Source organism: Oryzias latipes, chromosome 2 (assembly GCF_053564925.1).
Source record: "Oryzias latipes strain Hd-rR chromosome 2, Olatipes_Hd-rR_3.1".
NCBI classification, from domain to species: Eukaryota; Metazoa; Chordata; class Actinopteri; order Beloniformes; family Adrianichthyidae; genus Oryzias; species Oryzias latipes.
Genome location: NC_136238.1, coordinates 29,285,955 through 29,312,848, shown reverse-complemented (window position 1 = coordinate 29,312,848; position 26,894 = coordinate 29,285,955). Strand labels below are relative to the sequence as shown.

The 26,894-nt window shown below is 41.5% G+C and overlaps 2 protein-coding genes across 4 annotated transcripts in view; one reads left to right on the top strand and one right to left on the bottom strand.

Annotated features, from left to right (window-relative positions):
* Window positions 1-26,894, bottom strand: part of LOC144987836 (uncharacterized) — a 147,783-nt gene that overhangs the window by 32,411 nt on the left and 88,478 nt on the right. The gene's annotated exons all lie outside the window — the stretch shown is intronic.
* Window positions 1-26,894, top strand: part of LOC144987110 (uncharacterized) — a 463,057-nt gene that overhangs the window by 382,607 nt on the left and 53,556 nt on the right. Inside the window, exon 6 of one of the 3 annotated variants that reach the window (XR_013650975.1) lies at window positions 2,879-6,585. The exons of the other annotated variants lie outside the window; for them this stretch is intronic. The gene's annotated coding sequence lies outside the window, so the exon portion shown is untranslated. Of the gene's footprint in view, window positions 1-2,878; window positions 6,586-26,894 lie in introns of those variants that run through there. 3 annotated transcript variants of the gene reach the window in all.

Here is a 26,894-nt window from a genome sequence, read left to right as displayed (position 1 = left end):
CCAGGGAGGTGTTGACGATGTCTGTGAAGACTGCTGCCAGTTCGCCTGCACAGTGTTTCAAGGTAGAAGGGGAGATGCCATCCGGGCCAGGAGCCTTCCGTAAGTTTTGCTTCCGGAAAAGCTTGAGCACCTCCTCTTCTGTCACTGAGAGGACAGTGGTGGGGAAGAGGTGGTCCGGGGGAGTCATAGGCTACGTTCACACTGCAGGGCTTAATGCTCAATTTTTTTGCAAGACCTTTCACATTTCCTAGTAAATCCGAATTTTTGTGATCTCCAGTCTGACTGTGACAAGACCCAAACGAAACCCGCATGCGCAGAAGAATACTCAACGGTGAACGACGTCACTCGTTGTTTGCGGAAGTTGCTAACGTAGATGTCAACAGCAGTTTTTTTCAAGAGCAGTGTTGTCAACAGCGGAGCTCTTTTGCATTATTACATTTATTTTCACAAAGGAGCAGCAATCTTCTCATTTTAAGAAGGCATTGGAGCCGGGCCGTGCGCACGTGTGTCTGTGTATTATGTGTAAGACGAGAGAGGAGAAAAGGAGCGCGTGCAGCGAGGTGGGAATAAGGGGGGCAGTGTGGGGGCGCATTCATGTTGTGTTATGGAGGAAGGAGAACGGTAATAAAAGAAGGTTTCCCCATGAATAAATGCTTTTGACTCTTTATTAGCCCGCTTTGGAGAATGTGAGAGTCTGAACGGGGAAGTGAACCCCGAAGGAGGATCCGCCTTCGGCCCTGGAGAAGCCGGCCTCCCCCGCGCTTCTGACCACGGTCAGAAAGAGGAAAAAAAGTCATGGCAGGGAAGGTTCAACACCAACTCGGCCATTTCGCTGGAAATTTTGCAAAAACCGCCCGGTTGCGATGAGAGCCCTGGAATTTGGCCTGAATAGAGCGATCACCCCAAATATTAATCCAATCGGTGACCTCGCTTCCCTTCCACTGACTGGTCTCAGCAGCATCGTCTACCATGGTTGATGTTTATGTTCTTGTTCCCGCCTACTTCAACGCAGAATGATGACGTTTGTTGCGTGTCGATTACATACGATTCGGAATTAGGTGGCCTGGCCGGTCAGACTGCGGTCGCAATTGATTGGAATCAGGACAGCTTACCCAAGTGGCCCGGGTCCCATTTGAAAAGATCGGATCTGTGTCGTTCAGACTGTCATGAAAAGATCGGAATTGGGTCGCAAAGGGGCAAAAAAATTGGAATTGGGTCATTTCAGCCTGCAGTGTGAACGTAGCCATACTGTCTTCAGTGATAGTGGGGGAGGAATGTGGCTCCAAAGTTGCTGAGGAAACCTGTTCAGTGAGGGGGGAGGGGGTGGGACTTCAAATCTGGCATAAAAGGTGTTAAGCCTCTCAGCCAGTTGAAGGTCGTCAGCAGCATGTTGGGCTCTGGGCTAGTTGGTGATTTGCCTAAGCCCTCTCCAAACAGAGGTGACATTGTTGACCGAGAATTGCTCTTCCAGGCGTTTATTGTACCGATAGTCTCTTTGGATTTTTAGACTTGGAAAGAAAATGATCATTTCTTCTCACAATGACCTTTCTCCCCCAGTGGGGTCATCAGGGGTCCATTCACTCAGTGCTGTTACTGCCCACCTATATAAATGCTGCCAATTCCTTTCAATAAAACTTTAACATTTTGCACAACATACATTACTTGTTTGATGTACGACAGCAGCTACTTCCTGTTCCAAATAGCTGCTGTCACCAAACTCCAATAGACCTCTATAGAAAAATAGGCAGCTGTTACTCAGTCATTCTAAATAGACAGAATTACCATTCTTGCTGTGAAACATTTTTTCTTAATATCTTGTTGCTAATCATAGTTTTACAATACATACAGTAGGGGTGTAACGATACGCTAAAATCTAATTTCGGTTCGGTTCAGAGTTTCATAGCGCTCGGTTCGATACGTTTTGGTTCAGTACGGCTGTTTAACAAATCTGCCTGATATGAACTGCTATTTTATGAGCTAGTAAGTTATTGAGATTTATTGTTTGTGTTTTGCTGTCAGACACCTGAATTTCTCCCTTGGGAGATTAATAAAGATTTGATCTATCTATTTTCTATATTTTTAATGTACAAAAAGCCAGAAAATAATTACTTGCAAAATGTATTTATTGGTTTTATATAACAATAAATAAAATTGACCTTTGTAGGTGATCTGCTTAATAAAATAAGAAACAACTATTAGCTGCCAGGAACAAAAAAATTTGGATAATTAACACTGGCCTGAAAAATTAACTTGCACCTTTATTTTCTTGTATACCCGATTGTTCCAATCGGGTCATGCCGTTTTAAGAGCATTAACAGATCTATTCTGTGGCATACACTATCTTTGTGTAACGATGTCAACACAACAGCATTCCCCACAGGAGAGCGTAGGCTAAGCATTACCCATGCTGATCCTGTGGACATGCGCACTGTCACCTCCATCACCTGATAGCTGTTGAAGCTGAAGTGCAAAGATGTTTCTGACCATGGAAGGCGGATCTTCCTTCAGGGTTCAGATCCCCGTGTGGACTTATTGCTGTTCTCCATAAGGTGAGCTACACAAACTGAACGGGCGCTCACACACAGTCTTACGCTGCGCGCGACATGCTCTGCCCCCCCCCCCCTTCCTACAGGCACGCAATTGCAGAAACCGGTGAGAGTCTCGGCGGAATACCGCGAGTAACAGTAGTTCTGCCTCAACGCAAAGTTAATACATTTGCAGGGAAAAAATAAACAAACCGAAAAACCAAAACGGTACGAACGTGAACCGAACCGAAAGTGCTGTACCGAAACGGTTCGGTCCAACTACGTGTACCGTTACACCCCTAGCATACAGTCACTATAACAAATAAAAAAGGCCTCTACTTGTGTTTCTGCAGGCCTCCCCCAGCGTTTGATGACTGAAGAGGAAGATCTATGCATCCAGCAGAGGAACTTCAGAGTGGAACAGCAAGAACCGGAACCTCCACAGATTAAAGAGGAATCAGGGGAAATCTGCATCATTCAGGATGAAGATCAGCTTGATCTGAAGCAGGAGACTGATACCTTGATGGAGATTCCTACTTATGAGGAAAATGAGAACAGTGAAGCAGATCTAAACAATAAGCAGAGCTTTAATGTAACTGATAGTCAGGATGAAGAAGGAAACCAACATGAAGAATCAACATCAACTACAGATGAAGAGACAGACCAACAGAACAGAGATCAGAGGAAGAAAAGAGACAGAAGTCATGTCCAAAGTGTGGACAGCTCTCACATGTCAGCAGGTCCGTGTGACTCTGATGTTAGAAAAAATCCCAAGAAGACAAATCTTGGTAAGACATACAAAAAATCTCAAAAAGAAGAGAAACTTTCCTCTATCAAGTCTGGTAAAAACTCAGGAATAATTACTAACCCGTCTGACCATATGGAAACTGGGTCTGATGAAAGATGTTATATCTGTAAAGAATGTGAGAAAAGTTTTAGTCACAGATCTAGTCTCAAAACACACATGAGAACTCATACAGGAGAAATGCCTTTTTCTTGTAAAGAATGTGATACAAGTTTTCGTCATGGGGCTAGTCTCAAAACACACATGAGAACTCACACAGGAGAAAAGCCTTTTTTTTGTAAAGAATGTAAAAAAAGTTTTCAGCAAATAGCTACTCTCAAAAGACACATGAGAACTCACACAGGAGAAAAGCCTTTTTCTTGTAAAGAATGTAAAAAAAGTTTTAGTCGAATATATCATCTCAAAACACACATGAGAACTCACACAGGAGAAAAGCCTTTCTCTTGTAAAGAATGTAAAAAAAGTTTTAATCAAATATCTCATCTCAAAAGACACATGAGAACTCACACAGGAGAAAAGCCTTTTTCTTGTAAAGTATGTAAAAAAGGTTTTAATCAAATATCTCATCTCAAAACACACATGATAACTCACACAGGAGAAAAGCCTTTTTCTTGTAAAGAATGTAAAAAAAGTTTTAGTCGAATATATCATCTCAAAACACACATGAGAACTCACACAGGAGAAAAGCCTTTTTCTTGTAAAGGATGTATAAAAAGTTTTAATCAAATATCTCATCTCAAAACACACATGATAACTCACACAGGAGAAAAGCCTTTTTCTTGTAAAGTATGTAAAAAAGGTTTTAATCAAATATCTCATCTCAAAACACACATGAGAACTCACACAGGAGAAAAGCCTTTTTTTTGTAAAGAATGTAAAAAAAGTTTTCAGCAAATAGCTACTCTCAAAACACACATGAGAACTCACACAGGAGAAAAGCCTTTTTCTTGTAAAGAATGTAAAAAAAGTTTTAATCAAATGGCTAATCTCAAAAGACACATGAGAACTCACACAGGAGAAAAGCCTTTTTCTTGTAAAGAATGTAAAAAAAGTTTTAATCAAATATCTACTCTCAAAACACACATGAGAACTCACACAGGAGAAAAGCCTTTTTTTTGTCAAGAATGTGATTCAAGTTTTAGTTGCAGATCTAGTCTTCAGACACACATGAGAACTCACAAGACTTTCTCTTTACAAACGATGTAATAAAGGATTTACTGTAAATGCTAAATTTTAAACTTTTCTGATAAGAGGTCGACACCTCAACCTCTGCACCACAGTCAAAGACTTTATTTTACAGGAGGGAAAAATCTGATGGCCTCCATACCATATTGATGAAGTAATTTAATTAGAGGGGGGCACAAGGGTGTATTTAATGTGTAGAAATGAAGTTTTCTACAAATGTATTGTTATAATATGATACTTTTACTTTCTATAAGTTTTGTTTTAGGTTTTCATTTTCTCTATATAAAAAGCAAAAAAAAGTAATGGATCAATACATTTGAATCTTTGTGTAATGATATTAGACGAAGAGTTTTACTGCTGACAAAATATGTACAACCTTTTCATAAAATGAATTTTTTTAGATGTACCTGCAAATAGAAATGAGTTGTTTGTTTTGAGTCATTAGAGCTAATTCTTGAATGTCTTCATTATGGTTGAAATGTTTTTTTATACATCTTTAATTTTAGGCAAGGCAAGGCAAGTTTATTTGTATAGCAGAATTCGTACACAAAGTAATTCAAGGTGCTTCACAAAACAGAAAAATGCATTCAAATCACAATACGTCATCAAAATAATTAACGTATCTAATCTTTATAAATACAGCAGTGTAGTAAAAATGCACTTGGGAGCAATGATGTATTACTCTGAAATGCAGAATAATGTTGGATTTTAAGTTTTCTAACCAAAATAAAGTCTAAAGCTTACTGACATAAGTTCTGAAAAAACACATGTGCTTTGACACAGGGGCTTTATCTCTTTATCTTCTTGTTTACATTCTTTTTATTCCAGAAACTATTCAAGAGTTGACACAATTCCAGTGGATTCTTATGTGGAGAAAGCAGCCTCACACTGAGATGCAGCACTGCACAGTAGGGACGTGATTACGTAATCACCTTGAATCAGCTGATTCTGCAGCCCAGAAAAGAGGCTTTGTTACGGTATATCAGGATGACCCAAATGCAGGACCAGACTCCAACGTTGAGGGAAGATCCAGAACTCTTTTCATAAAAAACACCACATTCGTTGGTTAAAACTCCACCAAAATAACCAGAGGGGTATTCCAGGAAGCTTGTTTAAACTAGCCTGACTTTAACCCTGAACTCTCGCTGAAATCCCCCTGAACTTGCTTACTCTGGGTTAGGCCTCGGCGATAAATCGATCAAATGAATTAATTCGAATTTTTTGTTACGGGCGATTTCAAAAATAACTAAATCGAGTTTTTATGTGGCGCAGTTTTGGCTCCACAGAGCTTCCGTAGTGTTAGTTTCACGTGGCGACAATCGACACACGAAGCAGCTAGCGACAGCATGGCCACCGGTGAGAGTGGGAAGTTTGTTCCCAAGAATGGAATAAAATCATCTGTTGTTTGGAACTGGTCTGGGTTTGCTGCCACAGACGTGGAAGAAGAGACACCCCCCCCCCACGCTGCCTAAAGCCCATCGGAGTCAAAGACTCTCACACGCGCTCGCGTAGCACGCGCTCAGTCCTCTTAAACACGCACGCGCCCTGACACACACACACATATACTCATGCTACAACGCCTGTATAGTTACTTCATTAGTTAGTTAGTTAGTTGTTACTGTTATTTGTTAATAAAGAATACTGCGTTGTAATTATTAATTGTACCGGTATATTCATTTGCGATGCGGCCGCCGTAGGATTTTGTTTTCGGAGGAGGCGGCCGCGAGAGGGGAGGGGGGGTTGACCGTGACTCCTGCTGCTTCATCATCTTCTCTGTGGAGAAGACGGGGTTTCTTAATTTAATTAAAACCTTAGAGCCCAGATATGAGCTGTATTGTTAATCCTTTAGAAAATGGTGCTACTGTCTAGGTGAATGTTTGTCTCCTTTTAGTCTAGACTACAAAGTGGGACTTAAAACACAGCTGGGACTTTGAGTAAGGAAGTAACCTTTTTATTTTGGACAAGTGAAAATAAGTCTAGAATAACGAAATTAGACAAAAACAAGACAAAAATTATATAAAACAGGTTAAAATTATTTAAAAACAAGTCCAAAAAGAAAAAGAAGAAAAATCTTATACTTAACTTTGATTCCAAGAGTGTGTTCATTGATTTATTATTCATCCCAGAAATGGGGGTTACATTTGTCTTGGGTTTGATTAAATAAAAGCAACATTTGCTTGAACTTGTCTGCCGTTTGTACTTATTGCTTTCCTTAAGTAGGGTGGGGGGTGGGGGGGGGATCGGGAAATAATCGGAAATCGAATTAAAAATCGAATTTATTTTTAGGCCATATCGCCCAGCCCTACACTGGGTATGTCGGTTCCAAAAGACCGGATATGATTTGGTGTAATAACGCTAGACTTGGTAACCCTAGGTTAATGCACGTGCATGTCATGTACATAAAGACATTCTCAATGGATCGCCGATTTCTGGAGTCACCATGGAAATGCGTGGTGGAAAAACTAGAGAAAGCTACACTTCAGTGAGACGGAGTCTGAGATTTTAATGACAGCGTATGAAGATTATAAAACCATCAAAAATTCTGATGGATTCTGATTATGATGGACTTCATAAAGATGACTCCTCCCACTTTGGTTTGTGTCAAATGTAGAAAAACTCAAAGAACCAAAATCAATCCAGTTAGGATCATTTCTGTCTTTCAGATCTTTGGAAAAACTGAAAGAATCTCTGCATCCCAGATTTCTTCTTGGGTTTTGGTTTCTGCAGGTTTTCAATCTCCTCTTTGATCTGATTGAATGTGTCCATCAAGGTCTTTGAAAGCATCATTTTCTCCTCCTCCTCCTTCTTCTTGAGGGTCTCTGTGAGTGAGGAGATCTCCCCAAAAGGGAGGACTGTTCTTGCTGCCGTTCACTGCTGCCGTTCTCCTTCCAGGTTCTTGTGGTTCTCCATCAGAGCTGGTCTCCATGGGACTGTTGCCTCCCTCTGTGGTGTCAGTCAGTCAGGAGGTGGGAGGGAGGGAGGGAGGGAGGATTCTTTGTCCTTCTGGACATGTTCTTGGATTGGGAGCAGATCAGCTTGGAGTCCAGAGGACTCCTTCAGCTGTTGGGCTGAGAGTCTGGGAGCTTCAGCTGTCCTGCTTTTCTCTGCACTGACAGCAGCTTCCAGCTCTCTCTCTCTATCTCTCTCTCCTGGGTGTCTTTTTGCTGCAGCTGAGCGCTGCAGGAGTGTTGACTTGGTCTCAGCCACAGACTGCTGACATGTTAGCTGATGTTTCAGCTGAGTCAGCTCTTCTTTCCAAGCTGATGTTTCCTGCAGAGATTCCTGCAGGATTCCTCCTGCTCCTTCTTTCCCAGAGTTCCTGCAACCAGACGGAGTCTTTGTGCTTTGGAGCTGCTTCTCTTGGATGAAGCGCTTGGTTAGCTCACTTTGATCTCTTTCATGTGGGACTTTGTCTTGAAGCGGATCAAACTGAAGGTGGGACTCCCAAAGCAAACGTTCTGGGATGTTTGCTTCAGCTCTGTGCTTCTGTTCTCTGGTTGCTTCTTTGCTTTGGTTGCAGAGACTTGGAGCTCTCTCTCTCTCCATGCAGATCAGCAGCTTCTTTGGAGGCAGAGGCAGCTGTGTGGGAAGTCTCTGCAGGTCCAGAATCTTCTGATGGATCAGCAGCTGCTGCAGGTTCCTCTGGGTGGAAACACATTTCTGCTAAACAGAACATCTGTTTGTCTTTGTTTGGATGGAAAACGGAGGAAAAAAACTTCTTTGGAGAGAAATCTGCTTTGTTTCTTGTTGCTATGAGGCTGTTGAACAAATGTGGTCACTTTCACAGCTTCACTTCAAATGACTTCCAATAGACAGAAATTATACATTTTCAGTTTATTAAAATAAGTTTATTAAACATTTTTGAAATTTTTTCTGTAATTCTAGGTCTGATGTCTTCATACATGATGGCTAAAATAACAAAAACCAAACCAAATCAGTCAGGTCTGTAGTTTGAACTTGGATTAGAAATGAGAAGGGCGACACCTTCTGGCTGTATCCAGAACTGCATCTTCTGGTCAGAAAAGTGTTGAAAAATCTCAATTGTGTCTGTAAAATGTCTGCAGCTTTTTTGTCTGAAGACATGAATAAAGTCTGGATTTGATCGTGAATGAATCTTCATATTTCTTTGTCCTTCAGTCTTTCTTTCAGTCTCAAACACACTGGTTCATTTGATCCTAATGAGAACATGTGTGAGGCTCCAACATGGCTGCCTTCACTGCAGGTTCCTCTTCACAGCATGTGTTTGTGGATCAACACACAAACAACAACAGGTGCAGGTGAGGAAGTTTTGCTGTTGTTGCCTTTGCCTGCTTCCAGCCTACAGGCACAGTTTTCTGCTCTCCTTCAGTGAAGAACCTCCTCCTGCTGCTCCTCCATCTTTAGCTCTGACTTTGGAAGTCTTAGCTCCTCCTCCTCACCATCACTGTGACTGTTGACGTCTTCCAACTCCTCCAGAAAGCTGTTTTCTGATGAAGCTCTAACATCTCCTCCCTGTTGGAGTTTGATGAATGGAAGTAGAATCTGTAGAAAGTCAGTTGATGTTTTCCATTTCAGTAAATGAAGGTTTGATCTGCAGATTTCCTGATCACTTTCTGACTGGGATCCAGACCTGATCTAGACGTGACTCATGAGGAAGCAAACAGCACAGAAACTGCTCTGAATGTTCCCTCTTCTTCACTTTCTGTCTGACTTCAACCATGAAGGGACTTGAACCCTCAACCTTCTGATCCATGAGGCCACATGGTCTGAGAGAACATCCAGGTCCAGCTGCAGGTGGAGGACAGCATCATCCAGCCGTCACAGACTGGGGGCGGAGCCTGGAGATGACTGCTGAAGGTCAGAGGGCGGAGCTTCATCAGGATGAAGGTGCTGCTTGGATTCTGCTTTGATGTCCGTCTGTTCTCAGTCCCTTCATGGCTGCTGCTCAGAGCTGTTTCTGGATGTTTCTGGAGAATTCATGTCTTTACTGATCCAAATGTGGGATTTCTGTTTTTCTTTGGACTTTTCTTTATTTCAGGCTTTTAGCTTTTGGAACTTTCTTTGTTTCTATGCTTTAACTTCCAAACGGGTTTATCTAAGACAATCTGATTGTTTTTCATTTGACTTTCTAGGAACTTTCTGTTTCATCTTTGAGGATTTGGACTTTTGAAAGACTTTTAGCTGCAGTTTCATCCTTTGAACCAGATGGATCTGAATCTAGAGTCAAAGATTCTAAGGAAATCATGGATTCACAGACATTTGATTGAATTTCTGTCTGGATCAGAAACCAACAGCAGACATTTCAAGCCGTCATCTGTTCCTAATGTTCATTCCCCGCCATCATTGAAAGCTTTTGGAATAGTCCCTAAAGCCAGCGATCGGGCCGCTTTGGAGCATGAACTCATCACTCGGTGTCACGGTGGCAGAGAGATGACAGATCCCAAATCTGAGGCTGAAATGATCACGTCCTACCAGCTCCACTCTGGATTTGGGACCAAAAACCTTTGAAGATGTTGGAGCATTGTTGGAGAATAGACTGACAACATTTGTTTGGAAGAAAGATTGACCTTTGACCCCTCCCTCATGTGTTCCACATCCAGCTGCAGACACACCACTACAGCTCCCATTCCACTTCTGATCCAGCAGTTAGAACCAGAGCCTGCATTTGCAGCAGGTTCCAACCCACTGACCACTGATCCACACAGGGGGACGTCCTAAGGGGCGGAGTCAGCCACTGGAGAGAGCAAAAAGGAGAAATGGGGGTCACTCTGGGCCTCTCTGTGTCTGGACCTTCAGAGGGACAGTGGTTTGGTCCAGAACACGGATGCTAAACTAGCTCTCTGGAAACTTGAACTTGTTGAATGGGAAACTTCCTGAAATCTTCTTCATCTGTCGACTTGTTCTTTCTTCATCTGAATGAGCTCAGTCCTCTCCCAAATCCAACTCCATCTATCTTCAGTGCTTTGGACTGAGTTGGAGCAGAACTAGAGCTTTCTCCAGATGTCCTAGTACTTTTAGATCAGTGTCTTCCAATATTTGGAGCCCAGGTTCACGTCTTTCCCTGACAAACATCCCAAAAGGCCTACCAGCCACCAAATAGTCAGAAAGCAGAGAAACTTGCTGGTCTGCATTGGTGAGAAACCAGTCCCTCCAGGATGACACATGGCTTTTTGGAATCATTTCACACACAAACAAACGGGAAGTTGTGCTTGTTTTTCTGAGAAAATGCAATCAAATGTGTGATAATGGTCAATGTAAATGTTTGGATAAAGGCTGTAGGGGATTCAGGGATTGTGGAGCGGTTGTTGTTTCCTTCTGGGTTAAAGTGCAGTTTTGTGTAACCTCCCAAAGAGGAGAAACCCAAAAAAGAAAGGAAAAGCAAAGAGACAGGTGGAAGCCATCATGAGATTCCTTTCAAACAGGAAGTTCTTTGTCATTTCATGCACTAGTTTCATTTAGATCTAGTTGTTGAACATTCTAGAAACTCCTAAAAACATTTTCTGTCCACTTTGAAACCATATGGGGCTGACTTGGCCTTGCTCGCTGGGATACGGCCAACATCCAGAAATCTACCAACAGACATTTTTAGCTCTAGTTGTTGAACATTCTATGTTTTGAAGAGGCAGGCTCTTCTAAAAGAAACTAGCAGGAGCCCCAGCGCTGGTCTTTGCTTGGATTTGTTTTAGACTTGTTCAGAGTCAAATGCATGTTTTAAGGGGAGGAGGATTATTTTGTTGTTGCTGTTTTTGTTTCTATTCTTACAATCCACTATATGTCCCATGTTGAATTCTACTATTAAAATGTGGGAAACAAATGTTTCTCAAATCCAAATCAATCCAAAAGCCTGGAGACTGGATGGCCGTGGTCCTCCCTTTGACCTGGACAGTGGTTGCCATGGCGACCTGCACACTCACCAAGCTGGAAGTTAGAAGAAGAAAAAGAGACCAAAATGATTGATAAAGCAGGTTTTCCAGGGAAATCCCACAAAGTGCTTTCCAAGCTAGAACTAAGAATATCCAGCATGCATTTGGAAAAACTCATTAGCTTCTTGTGGAAAATGATGAGTCATTGGAAAAGCATTCTATGAATGCTCAGAAAACTTCCTCTAAGGTTGTGGTTGTTTGGAGAAGTCCTCCTCTTCAAAGAAGTTCTCCTGACCATCTTCAAAGCCACTTTCTGCTTTTTCAAACGCTACTGTTCAACAAAAACTTGGTTTCTGCCACAAAACCAACCTTAGACACTGAAACAGAATGAATCCAATGCAGAAATGTGTTGACACCTTTAATTCAAAGCTTCAATCACTTTGAATCTCATGAAGAACATTTCAAAAATCCACATTTGGATCAGGCGTCTTCATCAGAGCACAACTCATGTTTCCAGGACTGTGACTCACCAATAGATCCTCATTTCCTTTACACAATCTGTTTCCATCATTTGGATTTTTCATCAAAACTTGAGTTAGAAAAGAATTGTTGCCCCAAAATGTCCAGTTTGAATAGTCTACAGTTTGTTGTGTTTGGTTGCTAGGTAACAGGGTCTTTAATGTCTATGATGTCATGGTGGCTTTCAGAGTTGAACTCCTGAATATGACGGTAAACATTTGGATTGAACCAAAATGGGATTGAAGCTCATGCTAAATCCTGATCTCAATGCTGAAAAAACCTCCTCCTAGATTCTGGTTGTTTGGAGAAGTCCTCCTCTTCCCAGAATTCCTGAAAAAAGCCCTCATTTCTCCTGACCATCTTCAAAGCCACTTTCTGCTTTAGTTTAGTCCAAACTTGCTTTATGCTGACAACATTTACAGCTTGAATCCATCTGAAGAATCCAAGGAAACAAACCAATCTAAGTCTGCATTCATGCCACTTCAGAACCAACAAAGCATGTTTCCAGGACGCTGACTTACCAATAGAACTTGGGATTTCCTTTGCAGAATCCTTCTCCGTGTGTTTTCCTTTGTTTTTCTCCCCAAAACCTAAAGCAGAGATTTTTGCTGAGCTGCAGAACAAACGTCTGACTGCTTTAACCGCCGTTGATGGTTTGTTGTGTTTCCCTCTATAGCTGCTATGGTCTTGGTATGGTTGCTAGGTAACGCTGTCTTTGATGATGATGACGTCAGAGTGGCCTCTAGAATGGACTTTTTTTTTTCTTGTGTAACCAGGAGCTGTAACCTTTAGGGCACTAGGACCCAGAAAGAGGTCCAGGCAGTGACGGTGTTCATTCAATAAAAAAAAATAACATTTCATTTCCTCATTGGAAGCGGGCAGAGTTGGGGTTCGGCAAGATGGCGGACCGGGAGCCTGTAGTGTTCTAAACTCTGCAGAAGTTTGCGTGCCAAACCCTAGTAACAAGACAACAAATGAATACAGTGACTGACTACTGGTAAGAGAGCTTGCTTAAATATAAAAAAAAAAAAAAAAAAACGAACTCAACATTACTTACTCGCTCTGGGAGTTCCTGCTGGGGAAGATCTTTCAATCCACCACTATTATAGCAATTGCTAGCTAGCTATTGCTAACGCCATGCCGAAACGAGATAAAATCAAAGGGAACATGTTAATGGACACAGATGAAGAGGGCGCAGGTTCTGCTTGTGCACTGCTGCTTGAATCTCCTGCTTCAAGTCCTCTCTCAAAGAAACAGTGTTCAGGAAAAAAAGAAGAACATGTGTCAAATGCTGATATTCTACACGCAATCCGCGAATTAACAGGCAGATTTGCTTCACTTGAAGAAAAGATCTGCAGAAACACTGCAGATATTGTAACCATCAAAGAAGTGGTGGAAGGATTGGATCATCAGGTTAAAAAAAGCGAGGAAAGGATGCAAGAGGTGAATCAGAGATTTTCAGATCTGGAGATGAAGACCGATGAGATGGAACGGTACAGTCGCAGGTGGAATCTGAAGATGTTCAACCTTCCTGAATCCACAAATGAAACAACGGAGGAAACAAGAGGAAAAGTTTTTGAGGTTTTTGCCCAGATTGCTCCAGAAGAAAGGCAGAAATTTGGCTTTCTCATTGACACAGTGCATCGCGTGGGACAGCGTAAAGATGAAAACAGGCCTCGACCAGTCATCATTCAATTCACAATGCGAGTCTTCAGGCAGAAAATCTGGAGGGCGTCAAAGGATGCTGCAGTCATGAAGGAAAAGAAGCTTCGCATCGCCGAAGATTTGACCTTTCGTGAAAGGCAGAACAGAGGAAAGATCTGGCCGTTGGTGGAAAAAGCTCGGAAAGAAGGGAAGAAAGCCACCTGGAGAGGACAGGATGCCATCATCGATGGAAAGAGAGTTTCAGCTGAAAATCTAAAAGACTGATTGATGTAACTGTAAAGGTCGGTAATTAAGAAATATTCCCTTTGCAACAATCATTTGTTGAGTTAGAATTTTACCTTATGAAGGCATGTCAAACTTTCGATAAGTTTTTGTTTCCAACTTATCCCTAAAGCTAGGTAAGTTGGTATAGAATCGTTATTTGTTCTTAGTTCTTATTTTCAAGTTCTGTGTTCTATAAGCTATGACTGATTTTAAGTTTAACTCTTTAAAAATAATTTCTTTAAATGTTAGGGGACTACGTGATACAACCAAGAGAAAGGCATTATTTCTTTTTCTTAGAAGAACTGGCGGAAATATTTTTCTGTTGCAAGAAACTCACTCTTGTGAGTTGGATGAAAAATTTTGGAGATCTCAGTGGGGTGATCAGTATTTTTTCTCTCATGCTTCTCATCATTCTGCAGGTGTTTCAATACTCTTTAACAAATTTACTGGGGATATTTTAGAAAAAAAGAGTTCTGAAGATGGCAGATGGATAGTAATGGCGTTAAAGCTGGATAATTCCATTTTCATAATCCTTAATATGTATGGTCACAATATAATAGCACAAACAAAACAATTAGCCACAGATGTTTACAATATTATACAGACTTTTATAAAGAAATATAAAGATGCAATTCTGATTATTGGGGGAGATTTTAATGATGCCCCAAATGATTGTGTGGATAGATTTCCAGTAAGAGCTCTAAACTCTCAATTTAAATTGACTGATTTCCTAATTGATAAACTTTCCCTCATTGATGCATGGCGTTTTCTCAATCCTAATAGCAAAGAGTTTACCTGGAGTAACTCTCGTAAAACTCTGCAATCAAGAATAGATTTATGGTTAACATCCTGTAATTGTCTACATTATATAACTAATACTTCACATTGTTATGCCCCATTTTCTGATCACAAAATGATAACTATCCAACTAAATGGTTCAAAACACAAAACAAACAATAAATTAAGAGGATATTGGAAATTTAATAACAAATTACTTGAAGATGAACATTTTGAAAATTCCATTAGACAAGAAGCAAAACATATATTTGGAAATAAAAGCATGAATGCTAAGCAGAAATGGGAGTTCTTTAAATTTAAAGTTAGATCCATAGCAATTGAACGTAGTAAAACTCTTAACATAAACAAACAGGCCAAAGAAAATATGATAATGGAAGCTATACAGTCTTTATTACACAAAACCTTTCTTTCTGATGATGAAAAGACAAATTTAACCCAGCTTCAAAATGAAATAGATAAATTATACATCGAAGCTGCAAAAGGCGCCTTCATTCGTTCTAGAGCAAAATGGCTAGAAAATGGAGAAAAAAATACCAGCTACTTTTTTGCTTTAGAAAAAAGAAATTATAAAAGAAATACAATTACAAAGTTGAAAATTGATAATAATATTTGTACTGATCCAACAGAAATCGCAAACCATGTAAAAAGATTTTATGAAGAATTATATATTTCCAAATTTAATGAAGAATACAGTCAAAAGTTTTTAGGTAACCTAAAAGAACACATCCCTTCTATTTCAGACACATTCAAATCTATCTGTGACGATCATTTAACTAAAGATGAGCTGCTTAATGCCTTAAAAAAGATGAACAATGGGAAATCTCCAGGAAATGATGGTCTTTCTAAAGAATTTTATTGTCACTTTTGGGATGTTATCAATCCTCATCTAATGGAGATGTACAAAGAGTGCATTGTACAACAAGAAATGACATCTACAATGAAACAGGGTTTAATAACTTTAATACCCAAACCAAATAAAGACCCTGTTATGATAGAAAATTGGAGACCAATAACTCTTTTGAATGTGGATTATAAAATATTAGCTCTTGTTTATGCCCAACGATTGAAAAGTAATCTACACGAAATTATTAGCGAGACTCAATCTGGTTTTATGAAAAATCGACATATTAGCAATAATATAAGGTTAATTTTGGATTTATTAGACTATTCAGAACACATTGATTCTGAAGCACTCATTCTTTTTTTAGACTTTTACAAAGCTTTCGACACTGTAGAACATCCCTTTCTCTATAGTGCACTGAAATTATTTGGCTTTGGGGAAAATTTCATTTCTATCGCTAAAATGTTTTATAAAGACATTAGCAGCTCTATTCTTCTTTTTCCTAATACATCCCAAAGATTCTCCATAAATAGATCAGTACGCCAAGGATGTCCAATTTCTCCATTTTTCTTTTTAATTGTTGCAGAACTACTTTCATTAAGAATTAAAAATTGTCCAAACTTATTAGGTTTATCTATATTTCAGAAAGAAATCAAAATAACACAACTAGCAGATGATACTGCATTATTCTTAAAAGACAGAAACCAAGTTGACCTTGCTATAAGCACAATTAACTCCTTTTCAAATGCTTCCGGATTACACCTTAATTTAGGAAAATGTGAAATATTAAGTATTAAAAACGTAAAATATGAAAAAATTCATAGTATCCCGATTAAAGATGTAGTTACATATTTAGGTATTAGTATAACTAAAGACATTAAATCTAGACAAAAGCAAAACTTCTCCTTGAGAATTAAAAAAATGCAGGATGTTATGAATATGTGGCTTCAACGAGATCTATCTATTTTTGGCAGGATCCTCTTGACTAAAGCAGAAGGGATCTCAAGAGTAGTTTATCCTGCCTTATCTTTATTTGTTCCTGATTCAACTTCCAAAGAAATAAATAACCTCTTAGTTAACTTTACATGGAAAAATAGACGTCACTATCTCCAGAAAGAACAACTTTATGCCCCCTCATGTAAAGGAGGGTTTGAACTCATAAATTTTTCTGATTTGAATTATACATTTAAAATTAACTGGATTAAAAAATGCCTTCAACACTCAAATTCAATTTGGTATTTCATCCCCTTCAATATTTTTAATAAAATTGGTGGCCTTCAATTTCTATTAAAATGTAACTATAATATCAAAAAGATTCCCGTCAATCTCTCAAATTTTTATCAGCAGGCTCTTCTTGCTTGGAAGTTATGTTATAATCACAATTTCTCACCACACAAAAGTATAATTTGGAACAATGAAGACATAACAATACAAAATAAATCTTTGTTTAAACAAAACTGGATTGACCAAAAAATTATTTATGTTTCGGATCTTTTTGACGAGAATGGTACGATTTTGGATTATGGCAGATTTCTAAATAAAATGTGTTTTCCAGTAACCAGCAAAGTATTTAATGGTGTAATGAAAGCTCTCCCCTCAGGATTAATTCAGCTGATGACCTCTCACCTTAAATATCAAGACGCCTCTAAAATTGACTCTCCTTTAATGATTAATGGCATTGATATTCTCAATAAAAAATGCAACAATAAATATATTCGGAATACCTTAAGTGAAAAAAGACATATCACACCAAAAGGAGAAATATTTTGGAACAACCTTTTAAATGATATAAATTGGAAAAAAGCTTGGTTATTGCCAGATACATTTTGTATAAATAACAAAGTTAAAGAAATACACAAAAAAATTCTACATAACATTTACCCCACAAATATGTTTATATCCAAATTCTCAAATATAGAAAATAATTGTAGTTTTTGTATTGATTTCCCTGAATCAGTTCTTCATCTTTTCTACTTTTGTAAACTTTCCCTTGAATTTTGGAACCAATTAGAATGCTTTGTAAACAGCAAATTTAACTGTAACGTTGCTTTAAATTTGAAACAAATAGTTGCATATTTTAATTCGGATGATAAAAAAGTAGAAAAAAGTATTAATTTGTTACTTCTCCTTTCCAAATTTTACATTCATAAGTGCAGAATAAAAAAAACAACTCCCAACTTCACCATATTTAAGTTCGAGATGCTCCAGTTTTATGAATATATAAAAAAAATTAATACACCCAAAGCAAGTAACACTGAAATAATTTGTGCTTTTTTGTTTGATAGGTAATCCCCTCCTCTAAGAAAACTTTGTATTATAAATATTATTATTATCATTATTTTGTAATCCCCTTTTATATATTTTAAGATAATTTATTTTTCTATCAGCATATTCTATTTTGGATATATTTCTGATTATTTTATTATTATTATTTTTTCTTCTTGAAATGATTCAATAAGTTTGGATTGATGACATTGACTATCACTGCTGATGCTCTTTCTGAGTCTTTGATGCTGGATTTTGTATGCTTATGCTTTGTTCAATAAAGTTGTAAAAAAAAAAAAAAAAATTCATTTCCTCATTATAAAGCAACTTTATTGGAGTTTCATTTGTCATTGGTCTTTTTGAGCCAAAATTCTGAAGAAATTAAAACAAAAGGCTTTTCCAACAGAATCAGAATGTTAGCACGTGACCTAAGTTTGTTCACTTTGTGCTAAATGTTGATTTCTTTGACTGTTGTGTTAATAATATCAACAGTTCTCTGTCGCCCTCTGGTGGTTCATCAGAGAAGCCAAACTTCCATAGAAAGTGAATCAATAAACATGAGCTAATTCTTGATGCAGGTTTGAAAACACAGATGGTAAACAGCATCAATACAAATATTAGTCAATGTTTCCTTGAATGGAACAATTTCAGGATTTGTTGTCATAAAGTTGTGAAAAACTGTCTTGTAAAGTGTGTGGTGACGGTCCACTGTGGAAAATGACTGTTTGTGGAACATTGAGATGTGCTCAGGGATTTTGGTTTAGGACACTTTGGTTTCATTTCAAACGTTGGTTTCTCCTAAATCTACAAACTCTCTCCACAAACTGTCTCCTAACTCTCAGGGATTCCTGCTGCTGGCAAAACTCACGGCTCAAGGAACCACTTCATGAATCAGTCACGCTTTGGAATGAACTTTATTGAACAACATGTCATGGTCTTGAAGAAGCCCCAGTTCCAGCTGACAGAAGTCTGGTTCTGATCCATCAGATCCCACTAGCAACAGAACCAAACCTTGACGTGTTGCAGCAACAGTTTCCATGTTTGGGAGGATCTTCTGAAGAACAGCTCAGTTCCAGATCACATCATGATGTTTGATGTTTTCTTCATTCCAGGAAATCATCTGTGTCTCCTTTGATCTGTGCTGAGTCAGCATTTTGACTTCTTTTTGACTTTAGATCCATCATTTACAATCAAGGATTTATTGATAAATATTATTTATTGACAGAAAATAAAGAGTAAATGTATTTATCATCCAGCAGTGATGGTGGTGTTTGTAAGTCTTTTATTTTGAAATTCCTCAAGGATGATCATCATGGTGGGATTTCTAGATCTGCATGAACTCATCCTGAATCCAAAAGACACTGGAGCATCAAAGAATCCAACCCATCTCTGCCAACATGAGGCTCTTACTTTGTATAAGTCTCAGACTTCCTGCAGGGAAACAGGCTTTCTGCTGCTGCACTGACAGATGTGCACGAGCTTGAAAGAGCTTCCTGACTGAGGAGCTGCAGACTTTCTCCTGCAGAGCAGCAGCTGACTTCAGCATCGTCATGGGAACACAGTCTGCTGCTGCTTTATGGGATTACATGTCTGCCAAAAATTGAAAAGGCGTAAAGACAACTGAGCGGGCGTATTTAGGAACTGAGTGAGTGAACTTTACAACCGCGCAGGTGCAATTCTAACCAAGCGACCCCGTATTTTACAACTGAACGGCTGAAATCCTAACTGAGCAGTGATCCATCTCGGTCAATTCTCCTTTGCGCCCTCACCTGGATTTACGCTCAGTGTTAAGGGGGCGTTTTTGTCACTTGGGGGCGGTATTCAGGGGTGTGTTTGTCACTTAGGGGCAGGAACCTTTCTGGTTGATCTGATTGGCTGAAATTTGCATGCCAAGCAGCGGGGCGGGACTTTCACTTTGGGGCTGCAACGTGGATTGAAAGCATTAAAACGGTAACAAATGCAGTGAATATTACATGAGAAAAACATACAGCACAAAAAAACCCGCTGCCCTTTCTTACCTTAGTTTTGGGTCGTTGGTTAATGTTTTAATCCACGTTACATCCGCGTTTTTTTTTTTATGAATGCCTCTCACGGGGGGGGGCGGGGGGGGGGGGGCAAGTTTGACACAAGGAGCCGACATTTCTAACTGTGATAGTCAAAGAGCCACACCACACACTGACCTGCCAGACAAACACACAATTAAAGCCATATTATTTTATAACCCCCTCCTCCCCTTACAATACAACAGCACCGGATTAAACGGCGCCGTTTCAATTTTGAGTGTTTTTTTCTTTATTTAACGTTAACACACATACCGCTGAAACGTGCACGCTGGTGCGTTTTAAAAAGGCAGCGAGCGCAAAAGTGAGTTGGTTGTGATTTATTTTTTCAGTCATCAATCAGCATTTCTAATCCATCAAAGTCCTCATCTTCTGCATCTGAAACAGCTGGGCTACATTTCTATCAGACACACCGGCTTCCCTTTCCTCATCATCAGAGTCCGTGTCTTTGCCAAAGAACAGATAAAGCAGACAGCTCTGGCCAGTTACTCGCCGGCGAGTTATGCCACGCTTGTAACTCGCCAACGCTGCATCCCAGCAGAAGGAGCCGAGGACAGACAGCTTTTCACGGTCATCTGCTGGAAGTAGCAGCGCTGAGCCTCGAGTCGATCTTCCAACACAGGCCTTTCCTTTTCCGCGGAAACTCAGCTGCTGCTGCGTCTTCTTGTCTTGTCGGAGTTTGTTTTCCAGCGTTCTCACTTGTGAACCACGGCATCATTATTTTAAATTCTCTTGCAGCTGTTCGATAAGTTAGAAAGATCTCCACAGATTCAGACTTCCTGCTTCAATAACTCTTCTGATAAACGTTCAAATGTGTCAGCCAGTATCTCAATCCTTTTGTATTAACACAGATTGAAACAAGAGATTGAAAGTGTTAAATCACCTGAATGATCTTAAAGCAGATATAGCTCTGCTGCAGGAGACCCATTTATCTTTATCAGCTGGTCATCTCCTGTGCTGTTCCCAGTATCCAGTTATGTATTCTGCCAGTTTCAACTCCAAACAAAGAGGGGTTGCAGTTTTGATTAATAAAATGTTACATTTACTCATAAGGATACAGTTACTGACCCAGAAGGCAGATTTGTAATCATTAATATATCCATTCAGAATAAGGACTTTTGCATAGCAAGCATATATGGCCCGAATGTTGACGACTCTTCCTTCTTTCACAGATTCTTCACCTCACTCTCAGTTCACTCTGACTCCACAATCATTATAGGAGGAGACGTCAACCTTGTTTTGGACCCTGAACTTGACAGACTCAGCACAGCAGCAAACCAGCGTACATGGCAGTCTGCAAGTATTCTAAAGCAGTACATGAATGATCTGGGTCTCTGCGACGCTTGGCGCTCTTGTCATCCAAACACTAAGGGGTTCACCTTTTTCTCTCCAGTTCATCATTCACACTCTCGTTTAGATTATTTATTAGTCAGTAACTCCCTTTTGAAAGAAATTAAAAGTTCCAACATTCATCCAATTATTATCAGTGACCATGCACCAGTTTCTGTTACTATTTCAAGGGAAGTACCCACACCCTCGGGTTCAACCTGGAGGTTTAATACGTCTCTGTTAAAAGACCAGGAATTTATTGAATTCTTTAAAAAAGAGTGGGAAACCTTCTTAGAATTCAACAATACTTCTGAAATATCACCAAGTATTCTTTGGGAAGCAGCAAAAGCAGTCATGAGAGGGAAAATCATCTCTTATTCAACGCATAAAAAACGCAAGGAGAAAGCAGATTTATTAGAATTAGAAAATAAAATCAAAACTCTGGAGACTGCTTATGCTGCTTCTGCACAGGAACACATACTGGGCGACCTGAAAAATTTAAAGCTGCAGTTTAATGACATCATCAATAAACAAACACAATTCCAGATACAAAGGCTTCGACTGGAAAGATATGAAAACTCAAATAAATCTGGCAAATTTCTAGCTAATCAACTTAAAATTAATAAAGAAAAATCAACAATCACTTCTATTATGGACCAAACAGGGAATGTCACTCATGACCCGGTAAAAATTAATAATGCGTTTAAAGACTTTTATCAAAACTTATACACTCCACAGATCAATCCATCAGAACAAAGCATCAACTCATTTCTTAACAATATAAACCTGCCCAAGTTAAACGAAGATCAAATCACAAATTTAGACTCTCCGCTCTCGTTGTCTGAGCTTCATGAAGCTCTGTTACTTATGCCTAACAGCAAAGCACCAGGACCCGACGGCTTTCCTGCAGAGTTTTATAAGGAATTCTGGGAACAACTGGCACCAACGTTTTATAAAACGGTAAAATTTATCAATGAAAGCCAATCTCTACCACCTAACATGAACTCTGCCAACATTATCCTTCTTCTAAAACCAGACAAAGACCCCACGAGTCCTTCAAGCTATCGCCCCATTTCTTTAATTAATGCAGATGTAAAAATTATCTGCAAAGCACTAGCACAGAGAATAGAAAAAGTCACTCCTCACATAATTCACTTTGATCAAACTGGATTCATCAAAGGCAGACACTCGGATGACAACGTCCGCAGACTCGTTAACATAATAGACTTTGCCACCATCAAAAACCAGGAAATGACGGTACTATCACTGGATGCTGAAAAAGCCTTTGATAGAGTCAATTGGAAGTTCCTCATTGCTGCCCTCCATAAGTTTGGGTTTGGAGAATCATTCATCAATTGGATCAAAATATTATATCACAACCCCAATGCATCAGTTAGAACTAATAAACAGACTTCCAACAGGTTTTTTCTTGGAAGAGGAACTAGACAGGGTTGCCCACTCTCCCCCTCTCTTTTTGCAATATTTATCGAGCCTCTAGCTGCAGCAATAAGACAGAATGAGAGTATTAAAGGAATTAAAACCAAACACAGCCATCATAAAATTAGTCTCTATGCAGATGACATATTACTGTTTTTAAGTAATATACATTCTGTAAATGAAACAGCAACAATCATTAATGAATTCTCTTCTATGTCAGACTATTCCATTAATTGGAATAAATCTGTTTTATTACCACTGAACAGTAATGCGGAGCAAGGACTCACAATACCAGTTAAATCAGGCAATATAAAATATCTAGGTATTTATTTTTCCCCCAAAATATCAGAACTGGTGCAGCTAAACTACACCCCCCTGGACCAACCTGCCTCTGTCCCTTATGGGCAAGGTAGCCACGGTAAAAATGAAAATCTTACCCAAAGTTAATTATCTCTTCTCAATGATTCCCACACAACCGCCATTAAAATGGTTCAAAACATTAGACTCATCCATATCAAGCTTTCTATGGAACAATAAACCTGCAAGAATTAGTCTAAAAACTTTAAAATCTGCAAAAAGCTGTGGAGGATTAGAATTACCAAACTTCCACAATTACTTTCTTGCAAATAGATTACAATACATCTTAAAATGGTTAAAAAATAATCCAGAAACCAACTCATGGTTAGACTTGGAACAGGCGTTATGTGGAAAGATCAACCTGTCAGACCTTCCATTTATCAGCCAAATAGTTAAAAGACAGGATTGTTTCAAAAGTACTAATATAAATGCCACTTTAACAGCCTGGTGGGAATTTCTCAAAATATCAAAATCATCAATTCAACCGTGCAAAATGACACCCATCTGGAACAACCCAGACATCCTCATAAACAAAAAGATTATCCACTTCCCAGCTTGACAAGCAGGGGGCATAAAACAACTAGAGCACATAATTATTGATAGAAGATTCATAACTCCCCAGGAACTTCAAGACAAACATGGAATAAATAACTTCTTGGAATATCAGCAACTTAAATCAAGTATTACTAAAAAGTATAAATTTAAAGACGACGATTTAAAGCTACCAGATGTAGTTACCACTCTGATTAATTTTTCAATGAATAAAACTCTCTCCAAAATATACAAACTTTTATGTAATTTAGATAACAATATTGCCCTTCCAACAAAAAAATGGGATGCAGATTTGAGCATCAGCACAGATGAAAGCTTCTGGTCAGAACTCTGTCTAAACACCTTTAAACTGACAAAAAGTCCAAATCTGCAGCTAATCCATCTCAAAACTCTTCACAGAATTTACTACACTGGACACAGGATGTTCAAGATGGGTCTCAGTAACTCAGACATTTGCGAGCACTGTGATAATAATCTACCCGACAGCTACATGCACGCACTGTGGTTCTGCACTCCTGTCCAGGCTCTCTGGCAGCAGGTTTGTGCCGATCTATCAGTTTGGGTTAAGGTTTCAATCACTGCCTCACCGTCACTTTGTGTGCTTGGTGACATGAGTGCCGTCGATATAGGAGAAGGATTAGCATCTATCATTTTCACAACTCTTTGTATTGCCAAAAAAACTATTTTAATAAATTGGAAAAACAAGAAAAATATAAACATAAGTCAACACAGAAATCTGCTGTTTGATCATATCAGCTTGGAAAAAATGTCAGCCCAAAGCTCAAGTAACTTTAAAAGAATTCAGTCTCTCTGGTCTCCTGTGGTTGACTCCATGACTTAGGGGGTGGGGGGCTTGGTCGTCGCTGCTCCTTGCCCTTCTGCCGTGGTTTGGGGTGGGGGTCGGGGCCTCCGGTGCCTGGCGGGGGCGGTGGGGGCTCCGTTGGTCGGGTCCGCTGCCTGGGTGGGGCGCTGCGTGGTCCTCTGGGCTTGGGTGTGGGGGTGCGTGGTGGGGGGGTGGGGTGGTGGTCTGGCTAGGCTTGGGGGGGTGGTCCCTTTGCCTGCGCTGGGGGGGGTTGGCGGGGGCCCTGCTCGGGGGGGGGGGGGGGGGGGGGGGGGGGGCAGCGGCACCGGATGGGCTGCCCATCTGCACCTGGGGCTGGGATCGGCCCTTCCCTGGCTCTGGGACGGGACGGGACAACCCTCTCGGGGCCCCCGGTCGCTCTGGGTGTCATCCGCTTCGGCTGCGGGGTCTGGGGTGGGGTGCTTGTCGGCCCTGTCCTGTGGGGGGGCGTTCTGGGGGGGGGGGGCATTATTGGTACGGGTCAGGGGGCTAACGGGTCGGGGTCTCCGCTGAGGCAATCGGTGCTTGCCTCGGCCGGTTGGCCTCCTCGGTCCCGTCAAGGCCTGACCAGAGCTCCTCTAGGGCCGGCGTCTGGGGGTGGGGGCCTGGGCTTGCTCCGGGGGGGGCGACGCTTTCTGGCTCCTCTCTCTCTGTGTGGGGTGGGTGGTGCCGGGGCTGGGGTGTCGGCGCCTCCGGGGGTGGGGCCCCTGGGCTGGGTGGCCCTGGCCCCTTTGCTGGGGGGGGGGGGGGGGGGGGGGGGGGGGGCTGGGGGACAGCTGTTTGACCACCGGGGGACAGTCTACCAGCTGTCCCCAACTTACCCCCTTCCTCATATAACCTCATATTAGGGTGAGGGGGTGGGGGGTCTAGCCTGCGATGCGCCTTGGGAGGGGGCTACTTGGCAGTGGCCCCCCCTCCTATGGTTGCCGTATGGAGTGGGCCCCCCCTCTTTCGGTTTTATTTGCACCTTAGACATGTAGGGTCCTTGGTAGGGGGGGTGCTTGGACATCACTGCAAGCAAGCAGCAGATGTCCTCCTGGCACCCTACCCGCCAATTTTAACCGCACCTTAGACATTTAGGGCCCCTTGGTGGGGAGGGTGAGGGGACATCACTGTGAGTAATCAGGAGACGTCCCCTTAGTGCCCTACTCGCCAATTTTAACTGCACCCCCCTTAGTACACACACCCCTCCCCCTTCAATATATACATTCCAACATAAACACACACACATGCACACACACACCCTCTCAAACACACATACACGCACACACATTTTGCAAGGAAGGTGGGACCTGGGTCCATCTGTCCCCTACCCCTTCCCTGGTGGGGGGTGCGGGCCCCTTGGCGATGGCGGCCGTGTCCCTTGGGTGCCGGCTCCCTGGGCCCGGCGGTGCTCTCTCCGCACGGTGGGGGGGTTCATATTACACCTGAGCCGGGGGTGTTCGTGTCCCTGGGGGGTGGGTCCTGGTCCTTGCCCCTGAGCGCTGGGCCCCGCCAAACTTCCAAAAACGGCCGAGCCTGGTCGGGCCATATTTATAACACCCCTTGTGGGCCACCCTTTTTTCCCCGGGGTTCCCCCCTCCTGGGCGGGGGCGGCGGGCCCCTGCCTTGCTCCTCCCTGGACCAACCGTGGGCCGGGTGGGTGGCTGCCTGGAGGGCGGAGCGGGTCTCCCTTGGGGGGTCCTGGCTCGTACCTGGGGTTGGGGCGGGGGGATGCCTGGAACTCCTGGGTGGTGGTGGGGTGCTCGTCTGGGGCTGTGGGCGTCCTTCTCCGGTGGGGCCCTGCGTTGGGCTCTTCCGGCGCGGCGGGGGGGCTGCTTTCCTGGCTGGGCTGGGGCGGCACTCTCTTTCCCTCCGCGCCTCCCTGCTCTCTGGGGGCCTCGCGGCGGTCCTGCTGGCCCTGGCCTGGGTGGCGGTCTTGGTCGCCCGGGGGGCGGTTGTTCCCTGTCTGTTCCCGTGTGGCGTTGGGGGGATTCCGGCTGCCGCTGCTGCGGCGGCGGGGGTCTGGGTGTGGGGGTGGCTGGGCGCTCCTCCTTCTTTTCACATTCCACCATCCATTTTAGAAGAACATAAACACTCACCTGAGCACAGGTGTTAGCTCACCTTTGCACTTATAGTTTGCATGATTGAATGAATGAAAGATTTCACACTAGTTGGTTTGAAGGCATAGGTATGCGTTCGTGAACACTATCTGTTTTGTGTACATGTTGACATGTGAACATTTTTTGCTGCTAGCAGGTGTGTTGATAATATTTGAGTGTGTGTGAACAGTCACCGCCCTTTTTGTACTACATTTGAACTGTACCGTAACGATAAACAACCAGTAAACCTGTCTGCTCTATGCTGCTCTTCCTCTTCTTCCCTTCTTTCCTTTTCCGTCCGGTCCAACACCAAAGATTTTCAAACATGGTTGAAATTAATAAAGTTTGGCCTCAATTACAAAAGGGGTTTGTTCAGTCACACCTTTGGTTTGTCTGAAGATTAATAACCCCTCTTGTTAAAGTAAAATATGTCCAACACAAGAGGCCCTCAGCTCTCATCTGCCTGCCTAGCTGTTGGACAGGACAAGTTAAAATAAAAAAAAAATAAAAATAAAAAATAAATGCTTT